The sequence below is a fragment of the Oncorhynchus gorbuscha genome, unplaced genomic scaffold (assembly GCF_021184085.1).
Source record: "Oncorhynchus gorbuscha isolate QuinsamMale2020 ecotype Even-year unplaced genomic scaffold, OgorEven_v1.0 Un_scaffold_3279, whole genome shotgun sequence".
NCBI classification, from domain to species: domain Eukaryota; kingdom Metazoa; phylum Chordata; class Actinopteri; order Salmoniformes; family Salmonidae; genus Oncorhynchus; species Oncorhynchus gorbuscha.
The window spans coordinates 1-12,345 of NW_025747562.1; positions in this window are offsets into that span (position 1 = coordinate 1).

The following is a 12,345-nucleotide window of genomic DNA, read 5'->3' on the forward strand; positions in this document are numbered from 1 at the left end:
CAAATCAAATCAAATCAAATTTATTTATATAGCCCTTCGTACATCAGCTGATATCTCAAAGTGCTGTACAGAAACCCAGCCTAAAACCCCAAACAGCAAACAATGCAGGTGTAAAAGCACGGTGGCTAGGAAAAACTCCCTAGAAAGGCCAAAACCTAGGAAGAAACCTAGAGAGGAACCGGGCTATGTGGGGTGGCCAGTCCTCTTCTGGCTGTGCCGGGTAGAGATTATAACAGAACATGACCAAGATGTTCAAATGTTCATAAATGACCAGCATGGTCAAATAATAATAAGGCAGAACAGTTGAAACTGGAGCAGCAGCACAGTCAGGTGGACTGGGGACAGCAAGGAGCCATCATGTCAGGTAGTCCTGGGGCACGGTCCTAGGGCTCAGGTCCTCCGAGAGAGAGAAAGAAAGAAAGAGAGAATTAGAGAGAGCATATGTGGGGTGGCCAGTCCTCTTCTGGCTGTGCCGGGTGGAGAAGGTAGTCCTGAGACATGGCCCTAGGGGCCCAGGCCAGTTGAAACTGGAGCAGCAGCATGGCCAGGTGGACTGGGGACAGCAAGGAGTCATCATGTCAGGTAGTCCTGGGGCATGGTCCTAGGGCTCAGGTCCTCGAGAGAGAGAAAGAAAGAGAAGGAGAGAATTAGAGAACGCACACTTAGATTCACACAGGACACCTGAATAGGACAGGAGAAGTACTCCAGATAAACAAACTGACCCCAGCCCCCCGACACATAAACTACTGCAGCATAAATACTGGAGGCTGAGACAGGAGGGGTCAGGAGACACTGTGGCCCCATCCGAGGACACCCCCGAGGACATCATCCTCCACATTTAACACCCGTTCTGCCAGTCACATTCTGTTAAAGGTCCCCAAAGCTCACACATCCATGGGTCACTCCTCTTTTCAGTTCGCTGCAGCTAGCGACTGGAACGAGCTGCAACAAACACTCAAACTGGACCGTTTTATCTCCATCTCTTCATTCAAAAGACTCAATCATGGACACTCTTACTGACAGTTGTGGCTGCTTTGTGTGATGTATTGTTGTCTCTACCTTCTTGCCCTTTGTGCTGTTGTCTGTGGCTAATAATGTGGCTACCATGTTGTTGTCATGTTGTGTTGCTACCATGTTGTGTTGCTACCATGTTGTTGTCATGTTGTGTTGCTACCATGTTGTTGTCATGTTGTGTTGCTACCATGTTGTTGTCATGTTGTGTTGCTACCATGTTGTTGTCATGTTGTGTTGCTACCATGTTGTTGTCATGTTGTGTTGCTACCATGTCGTTGTCATGTTGTGTTGCTACCATGTTGTTGTCATGTTGTGTTGCTACCATGTTGTTGTCATGTTGTGTTGCTACCATGTTGTTGTCATGTTGTGTTGCTACCACGCTGCTACCATGTTGTGTTGCTACCATGTTGTGTTGTCATGTGTTGCTGCCTTGCTATGTCGTCGTCTTAGGTCTCTCTTTATGTAGTGTTGTGTTCTCTCTTGTCGTGATGTGTGTTTTGTCCTATATTTATATAGTGTTTATTTATTTTACCAACCCAGCCTTTTGGTAGGCCGTCATTGTAAATATGGATTTGTTCTTAACGGACTTGCCTAGTTAAACAAAAAGGTTAAAGGTTAAATAAATTAAATAAATCAAAGTTACAGTTAGGTCCTACATTATCTACTCATTTAGTAAACAGCATAGATTTTTGGATGTATTTTTCGAGCTTCACTAAATGTTTCACTAAATGCCCCTTTAAAGCATTTCGCAGCTCTCTAAATATATCTTCCCTCTCCCTTCCCTGACAGAGTGTAATCCAGGCTATCTGAACTGGGTCAACATTGTGCTATTCACATTACTGTGTACTATATATTACTTTATTCCAGGGGTGCAAAGTACTTAAGTAAAAATACGTTAAAGTACTACTTAAGTCGTTTTGGGGGGGGTATCTGTACGTTACTATTTATATTTTACTTCACTACATTCCTAAAGAATATAATAAACTTTTTAATCCATACATTTTCCATGACATCCAAAAGTACTTGTTACATTTTTTGGCCAGCAGGACAGGAAAATGGTCCAATTCACAAACTTATCAACGGTACATCCCTGGTCATCCCTACTGCCTCTGATCTGAAGGACTCACTAAACAGAGACTATCCCTGGTCATCCCTACTGCCTCTGATCTGGAGGACTCACTAAACAGAGAACATCCCTGGTCATCCCTACTGCCTCTGATCTGGAGGACTCACTAAACAGAGAATATCCCTGGTCATCCCTACTGTCTCTGATCTGGAGGACTCACTAAACAGAGAACATCCCTGGTCATCCCTACTGTCTCTGATCTGGCGGACTCACTAAACAGAGAATATCCCTGGTCATCCCTACTGTCTCTGATCTGGAGGACTCACTAAACAGAGAACATCCCTGGTCATCCCTACTGTCTCTGATCTGGGGGACTCACTAAACAGAGAACATCCCTGGTCATCCCTACTGTCTCTGATCTGGGGGACTCACTAAACAGAGAACATCCCTGGTCATCCCTACTGTCTCTGATCTGGGGGACTCACTAAACAGAGAACATCCCTGGTCATCCCTACTGTCTCTGATCTGGGGGACTCACTAAACAGAGAACATCCCTGGTCATCCCTACTGTCTCTGATCTGGGGGACTCACTAAACAGAGAACATCCCTGGTCATCCCTACTGTCTCTGATCTGGGGGACTCACTAAACAGAGAACATCCCTGGTCATCCCTACTGCCTCCGATCTGGAGGACTCACTAAACAGAGAACATCCCTGGTCATCCCTACTGTCTCTGATCTGGGGACTCACTAAACAGAGAACATCCTGGTCATCCCTACTGCCTCTGATCTGGAGGACTCACTAAACAGAGAATATCCCTGGTCATCCCTACTGTCTCTGATCTGGTGGACTCATTAAACAGAGAACATCCCTGGTCATCCCTACTGTCTCTGATCTGGCGGACTCACTAAACAGAGAACATCCCTGGTCATCCCTACTGTCTCTGATCTGGGGGACTCACTAAACAGAGAACATCCCTGGTCATCCCTACTGCCTCTGATCTGGAGGACTCACTAAACAGAGAATATCCCTGGTCATCCCTACTGCCTCTGATCTGGGGACTCACTAAACAGAGAACATCCTGGTCATCCCTACTGCCTCTGATCTGGCGGACTCACTAAACAGAGAACATCCCTGGTCATCCCTACTGTCTCTGATCTGGAGGACTCACTAAACAGAGAATATCCCTGGTCATCCCTACTGTCTCTGATCTGGAGGACTCACTAAACAGAGAACATCCCTGGTCATCCCTACTGTCTCTGATCTGGAGGACTCACTAAACAGAGAATATCCCTGGTCATCCCTACTGTCTCTGATCTGGCGGACTCACTAAACAGAGAACATCCCTGGTCATCCCTACTGTCTCTGATCTGGCGGACTCACTAAACAGAGAACATCCCTGGTCATCCCTACTGTCTCTGATCTGGGGGACTCACTAAACAGAGAACATCCCTGGTCATCCCTACTGTCTCTGATCTGGGGGACTCACTAAACAGAGAACATCCCTGGTCATCCCTACTGCCTCTGATCTGGGGGACTCACTAAACAGAGAACATCCTGGTCATCCCTACTGTCTCTGATCTGGCGGACTCACTAAACAGAGAATATCCCTGGTCATCCCTACTGTCTCTGATCTGGAGGACTCACTAAACAGAGAACATCCCTGGTCATCCCTACTGTCTCTGATCTGGGGGACTCACTAAACAGAGAACATCCTGGTCATCCCTACTGTCTCTGATCTGGGGACTCACTAAACAGAGAACATCCCTGGTCATCCCTACTGTCTCTGATCTGGGGACTCACTAAACAGAGAACATCCCTGGTCATCCCTACTGTCTCTGATCTGGGGGACTCACTAAACAGAGAACATCCCTGGTCATCCCTACTGTCTCTGATCTGGGGGACTCACTAAACAGAGAACATCCCTGGTCATCCCTACTGTCTCTGATCTGGGGGACTCACTAAACAGAGAACATCCCTGGTCATCCCTACTGCCTCTGATCTGGAGGACTCACTAAACAGAGAACATCCCTGGTCATCCCTACTGTCTCTGATCTGGCGGACTCATTAAACAGAGAACATCCCTGGTCATCCCTACTGTCTCTGATCTGGCGGACTCACTAAACAGAGAACATCCCTGGTCATCCCTACTGTCTCTGATCTGGGGGACTCACTAAACAGAGAACATCCCTGGTCATCCCTACTGCCTCTGATCTGGAGGACTCACTAAACAGAGAATATCCCTGGTCATCCCTACTGCCTCTGATCTGGGGGACTCACTAAACAGAGAACATCCCTGGTCATCCCTACTGTCTCTGATCTGGCGGACTCACTAAACAGAGAACATCCCTGGTCATCCCTACTGTCTCTGATCTGGGGGACTCACTAAACAGAGAACATCCCTGGTCATCCCTACTGCCTCTAATCTGGAGGACTCACTAAACAGAGAATATCCCTGGTCATCCCTACTGCCTCTGATCTGGGGGACTCACTAAACAGAGAACATCCCTGGTCATCCCTACTGCCTCTGATATGGAGGACTCACTAAACAGAGAACATCCCTGGTCATCCCTACTGCCTCTGATCTGGAGGACTCACTAAACAGAGAACATCCCTGGTCATCCCTACTGTCTCTGATCTGGAGGACTCACTAAACAGAGAATATCCCTGGTCATCCCTACTGTCTCTGATCTGGAGGACTCACTAAACAGAGAATATCCCTGGTCATCCCTACTGTCTCTGATCTGGAGGACTCACTAAACAGAGAACATCCCTGGTCATCCCTACTGTCTCTGATCTGGCGGACTCACTAAACAGAGAATATCCCTGGTCATCCCTACTGTCTCTGATCTGGAGGACTCACTAAACAGAGAACATCCTGGTCATCCCTACTGTCTCTGATCTGGGGGACTCACTAAACAGAGAACATCCTGGTCATCCCTACTGTCTCTGATCTGGGGGACTCACTAAACAGAGAACATCCCTGGTCATCCCTACTGTCTCTGATCTGGGGGACTCACTAAACAGAGAACATCCCTGGTCATCCCTACTGTCTCTGATCTGAGGACTCACTAAACAGAGAACATCCCTGGTCATCCCTACTGTCTCTGATCTGGGGACTCACTAAACAGAGAACATCCCTGGTCATCCCTACTGTCTCTGATCTGGGGACTCACTAAACAGAGAACATCCCTGGTCATCCCTACTGCCTCTGATCTGGAGGACTCACTAAACAGAGAACATCCCTGGTCATCCCTACTGTCTCTGATCTGGGGGACTCACTAAACAGAGAACATCCCTGGTCATCCCTACTGCCTCTGATCTGGAGGACTCACTAAACAGAGAATATCCCTGGTCATCCCTACTGTCTCTGATCTGGCGATCTCATTAAACAGAGAACATCCCTGGTCATCCCTACTGTCTCTGATCTGGCGGACTCACTAAACAGAGAACATCCCTGGTCATCCCTACTGCCTCTGATCTGGAGGAATCACTAAACAGAGAACATCCCTGGTCATCCCTACTGCCTCTGATCTGGGGGACTCACTAAACAGAGAACATCCCTGGTCATCCCTACTGTCTCTGATCTGGCGGACTCACTAAACAGAGAACATCCCTGGTCATCCCTACTGTCTCTGATCTGGCGGACTCACTAAACAGAGAACATCCCTGGTCATCCCTACTGCCTCTGATCTGGGGGGCTCACTAAACAGAGAACATCCCTGGTCATCCCTACTGCCTCTGATCTGGAGGACTCACTAAACAGAGAATATCCCTGGTCATCCCTACTGTCTCTGATCTGGGGGACTCACTAAACAGAGAACATCCTGGTCATCCCTACTGCCTCTGATCTGGAGGACTCACTAAACAGAGAATATCCCTGGTCATCCCTACTGTCTCTGATCTGGCGGACTCACTAAACAGAGAACATCCCTGGTCATCCCTACTGTCTCTGATCTAGGGGACTCACTAAACAGAGAACATCCCTGGTCATCCCTACTGTCTCTGATCTGGAGGACTCAATAAACAGAGAACATCCTGGTCATCCCTACTGTCTCTGATCTGGCGGACTCATTAAACAGAGAACATCCTTGAGTCATCCCTACTGTCTCTGATCTGGCGGACTCACTAAACAGAGAACATCCCTGGTCATCCCTACTGTCTCTGATCTGGAGGACTCACTAAACAGAGAACATCCCTGGTCATCCCTACTGTCTCTGATCTGGAGGACTCACTAAACAGAGAATATCCCTGGTCATCCCTACTGCCTCTGATCTGGAGGACTCACTAAACAGAGAATATCCCTGGTCATCCCTACTGTCTCTGATCTGGAGGACTCACTAAACAGAGAACATCCCTGGTCATCCCTACTGTCTCTGATCTGAAGGACTCACTAAACAGAGAATATCCCTGGTCATCCCTACTGTCTCTGATCTGGAGGACTCATTAAACAGAGAATATCCCTGGTCATCCCTACTGTCTCTGATCTGGAGGACTCATTAAACAGAGAACATCCCTGGTCATCCCTAATGTCTCTGATCTGGCGGAATCACTAAACAGAGAACATCCCTGGTCATCCCTACTGTCTCTAATCTGGAGGACTCACTAAACAGAGAACATCCCGGGTCATCCCTACTGTCTCTGATCTGGCGGTCTCATTAAACAGAGAACATCCCTGGTCATCCCTACTGTCTCTGATCTGGCGGACTCACTAAACAGAGAACATCCCTGGTCATCCCTACTGTCTCTGATCTGGGGGACTCACTAAACAGAGAACATCCCTGGTCATCCCTACTGCCTCTGATCTGGAGGACTCACTAAACAGAGAATATCCCTGGTCATCCCTACTGCCTCTGATCTGGGGGACTCACTAAACAGAGAACATCCCTGGTCATCCCTACTGTCTCTGATCTGGCGGACTCACTAAACAGAGAACATCCCTGGTCCTCTCTACTGCCTCTGATCTGGAGGACTCACTAAACAGAGAACATCCCTGGTCATCCCTACTGTCTCTGATCTGGAGGACTCGCTAAACAGAGAACATCCCTACTGTCTCTGATCTGGAGGACTCACTAAACAGAGAACATCCCTGGTCATCCCTACTGCCTCTGATCTGGAGAACTCACTAAACAGAGAACATCCCTGGTCATCCCTACTGACTCTGATCTGGCGGACTCACTAAACAGAGAACATCCCTGGTCATCCCTACTGTCTCTGATCTGGAGGGACTCACTAAATAGAGAACATCCCTGGTCATCCCTACTGCCTCTGATCTGGCGGACTCACTAAACAGAGAACATCCCTGGTCATCCCTACTGTCTCTGATCTGGGGGACTCACTAAACAGAGAACATCCCTGGTCATCCCTACTGCCTCTGATCTGGAGGACTCATTAAACAGAGAACATCCCTGGTCATCCCTACTGTCTCTGATCTGGAGGACTCACTAAACAGAGAACATCCCTGGTCATCCCTACTGTCTCTGATCTGGAGGACTCACTAAACAGAGAACATCCCTGGTCATCCCTACTGTCTCTGATCTGGAGGACTCACTAAACAGAGAACATCCCTGGTCATCCCTACTGTCTCTGATCTGGGGGACTCACTAAACAGAGAACATCCCTGGTCATCCCTACTGTCTCTGATCTGGGGGACTCACTAAACAGAGAACATCCCTGGTCATCCCTACTGTCTCTGATCTGGGGGACTCACTAAACAGAGAACATCCCTGGTCATCCCTACTGCCTCTGATCTGGAGGACTCACTAAACAGAGAACATCCCTGGTCATCCCTACTGTCTCTGATCTGGGGGACTCACTAAACAGAGAACATCCCTGGTCATCCCTACTGCCTCTGATCTGGAGGACTCACTAAACAGAGAATATCCCTGGTCATCCCTACTGTCTCTGATCTGGCGGTCTCATTAAACAGAGAATATCCCTGGTCATCCCTACTGTCTCTGATCTGGCGGACTCACTAAACAGAGAACATCCCTGGTCATCCCTACTGCCTCTGATCTGGAGAACTCACTAAACAGAGAACATCCCTGGTCATCCCTACTGTCTCTGATCTGGCGGACTCACTAAACAGAGAACATCCCTGGTCATCCCTACTGCCTCTGATCTGGAGAACTCACTAAACAGAGAACATCCCTGGTCATCCCTACTGTCTCTGATCTGGCGGACTCACTAAACAGAGAACATCCCTACTGTCTCTGATCTGGAGGACTCACTAAACAGAGAACATCCCTGGTCATCCCTACTGCCTCTGATCTGGAGAACTCACTAAACAGAGAACATCCCTGGTCATCCCTACTGTCTCTGATCTGGAGGACTCGCTAAACAGAGAACATCCCTACTGTCTCTGATCTGGAGGACTCACTAAACAGAGAACATCCCTGGTCATCCCTACTGTCTCTGATCTGGCGGACTCACTAAACAGAGAACATCCCTGGTCCTCTCTACTGCCTCTGATCTGGAGGACTCACTAAACAGAGAACATCCCTGGTCATCCCTACTGTCTCTGATCTGGAGGACTCGCTAAACAGAGAACATCCCTACTGTCTCTGATCTGGAGGACTCACTAAACAGAGAGCATCCCTGGTCATCCCTACTGCCTCTGATCTGGCGGACTCACTAAACAGAGAACATCCCTGGTCATCCCTACTGTCTCTGATCTGGGGGACTCACTAAACAGAGAACATCCCTGGTCATCCCTACTGCCTCTGATCTGCAGGACTCACTAAACAGAGAACATCCCTGGTCATCCCTACTGTCTCTGATCTGGAGGACTCACTAAACAGAGAACATCCCTGGTCATCCCTACTGTCTCTGATCTGGAGGACTCACTAAACAGAGAACATCCCTGGTCATCCCTACTGTCTCTGATCTGGAGGACTCACTAAACAGAGAACATCCCTGGTCATCCCTACTGTCTCTGATCTGGAGGACTCACTAAACAGAGAACATCCCTGGTCATCCCTACTGTCTCTGATCTGGGGGACTCACTAAACAGAGAACATCCCTGGTCATCCCTACTGTCTCTGATCTGGAGGACTCACTAAACAGAGAATATCCCTGGTCATCCCTACTGCCTCTGATCTGGAGGACTCACTAAACAGAGAATATCCCTGGTCATCCCTACTGCCTCTGATCTGGAGGACTCACTAAACAGAGAATATCCCTGGTCATCCCTACTGTCTCTGATCTGGAGGACTCACTAAACAGAGAATATCCCTGGTCATCCCTACTGTCTCTGATCTGGAGGACTCACTAAACAGAGAATATCCTGGTCATCCCTACTGTCTCTGATCTGGAGGACTCACTAAACAGAGAACATCCTGGTCATCCCTACTGTCTCTGATCTGGCGGACTCACTAAACAGAGAACATCCCTGGTCATCCCTACTGTCTCTGATCTGGAGGACTCACTAAACAGAGAACATCCCTGGTCATCCCTACTGTCTCTGATCTGGAGGACTCACTAAACAGAGAATATCCCTGGTCATCCCTACTGTCTCTGATCTGGAGGACTCACTAAACAGAGAACATCCCTGGTCATCCCTACTGTCTCTGATCTGAAGGACTCACTAAACAGAGAATATCCTGGTCATCCCTACTGTCTCTGATCTGGAGGACTCATTAAACAGAGAACATCCCTGGTCATCCCTACTGTCTCTGATCTGGCGGACTCACTAAACAGAGAACATCCCTGGTCATCCCTACTGTCTCTGATCTGGAGGACTCACTAAACAGAGAACATCCCTGGTCATCCCTACTGTCTCTGATCTGGAGGACTCACTAAACAGAGAACATCCCTGGTCATCCCTACTGTCTCTGATCTGGCGGACTCACTAAACAGAGAACATCCCTGGTCCTCTCTACTGCCTCTGATCTGGAGGACTCACTAAACAGAGAACATCCTGGTCATCCCTACTGTCTCTGATCTGGAGGACTCACTAAACAGAGAACATCCCTACTGTCTCTGATCTGGAGGACTCACTAAACAGAGAACATCCTGGTCATCCCTACTGCCTCTGATCTGGAGAACTCACTAAACAGAGAACATCCCTGGTCATCCCTACTGTCTCTGATCTGGCGGACTCACTAAACAGAGAACATCCCTACTGTCTCTGATCTGGAGGACTCACTAAACAGAGAACATCCCTGGTCATCCCTACTGCCTCTGATCTGGAGAACTCACTAAACAGAGAACATTCCTGGTCATCCCTACTGTCTCTGATCTGGCGGACTCACTAAACAGAGAACATCCCTGGTCATCCCTACTGTCTCTGATCTGGAGGGACTCACTAAATAGAGAACATCCCTGGTCATCCCTACTGCCTCTGATCTGGCGGACTCACTAAACAGAGAACATCCCTGGTCATCTCTACTGCCTCTGATCTGGGGGACTCACTAAACAGAGAACATCCCTGGTCATCCCTACTGTCTCTGATCTGGAGGGACTCACTAAATAGAGAACATCCCTGGTCATCCCTACTGCCTCTGATCTGGCGGACTCACTAAACAGAGAACATCCCTACTGTCTCTGATCTGGAGGACTCACTAAACAGAGAACATCCCTGGTCATCCCTACTGCCTCTGATCTGGAGAACTCACTAAACAGAGAACATCCCTGGTCATCCCTACTGTCTCTGATCTGGCGGACTCACTAAACAGAGAACATCCCTGGTCATCCCTACTGTCTCTGATCTGGAGGGACTCACTAAATAGAGAACATCCCTGGTCATCCCTACTGCCTCTGATCTGGCGGACTCACTAAACAGAGAACATCCCTGGTCATCCCTACTGTCTCTGATCTGGGGGACTCACTAAACAGAGAACATCCCTGGTCATCCCTACTGCCTCTGATCTGGAGGACTCACTAAACAGAGAACATCCCTGGTCATCCCTACTGTCTCTGATCTGGAGGACTCACTAAACAGAGAACATCCCTGGTCATCCCTACTGTCTCTGATCTGGAGGACTCACTAAACAGAGAACATCCATGGTCATCCCTACTGTCTCTGATCTGGAGGACTCACTAAACAGAGAACATCCCTGGTCATCCCTACTGTCTCTGATCTGGAGGACTCACTAAACAGAGAACATCCCTGGTCATCCCTACTGTCTCTGATCTGGGGGACTCACTAAACAGAGAACATCCCTGGTCATCCCTACTGTCTCTGATCTGGAGGACTCACTAAACAGAGAACATCCCTGGTCATCCCTACTGTCTCTGATCTGGAGGACTCACTAAACAGAGAACATCCCTGGTCATCCCTACTGTCTCTGATCTGGAGGACTCACTAAACAGAGAATATCCCTGGTCATCCCTACTGTCTCTGATCTGGAGGACTCACTAAACAGAGAATATCCCTGGTCATCCCTACTGTCTCTGATCTGGAGGACTCACTAAACAGAGAATATCCCTGGTCATCCCTACTGTCTCTGATCTGGAGGACTCACTAAACAGAGAACATCCCTGGTCATCCCTACTGTCTCTGATCTGGAGGACTCACTAAACAGAGAACATCCCTGGTCATCCCTATTGTCTCTGATCTGGAGGACTCACTAAACAGAGAACATCCCTGGTCATCCCTACTGTCTCTGATCTGGAGGACTCACTAAACAGAGAATATCCCTGGTCATCCCTACTGCCTCTGATCTGGAGGACTCACTAAACAGAGAATATCCCTGGTCATCCCTACTGTCTCTGATCTGGAGGACTCACTAAACAGAGAACATCCCTGGTCATCCCTACTGTCTCTGATCTGGAGGACTCACTAAACAGAGAATATCCCTGGTCATCCCTACTGTCTCTGATCTGGAGGACTCACTAAACAGAGAACATCCCTGGTCATCCCTACTGTCTCTGATCTGGCGGACTCACTAAACAGAGAACATCCCTGGTCATCCCTACTGTCTCTGATCTGGAGGACTCACTAAACAGAGAACATCCCTGGTCATCCCTACTGTCTCTGATCTGGAGGACTCACTAAACAGAGAATATCCCTGGTCATCCCTACTGTCTCTGATCTGGAGGACTCACTAAACAGAGAACATCCCTGGTCATCCCTACTGTCTCTGATCTGAAGGACTCACTAAACAGAGAATATCCCTGGTCATCCCTACTGTCTCTGATCTGGAGGACTCATTAAACAGAGAACATCCCTGGTCATCCCTACTGTCTCTGATCTGGCGGACTCACTAAACAGAGAACATCCCTGGTCATCCCTACTGTCTCTGATCTGGAGGACTCACTAAACAG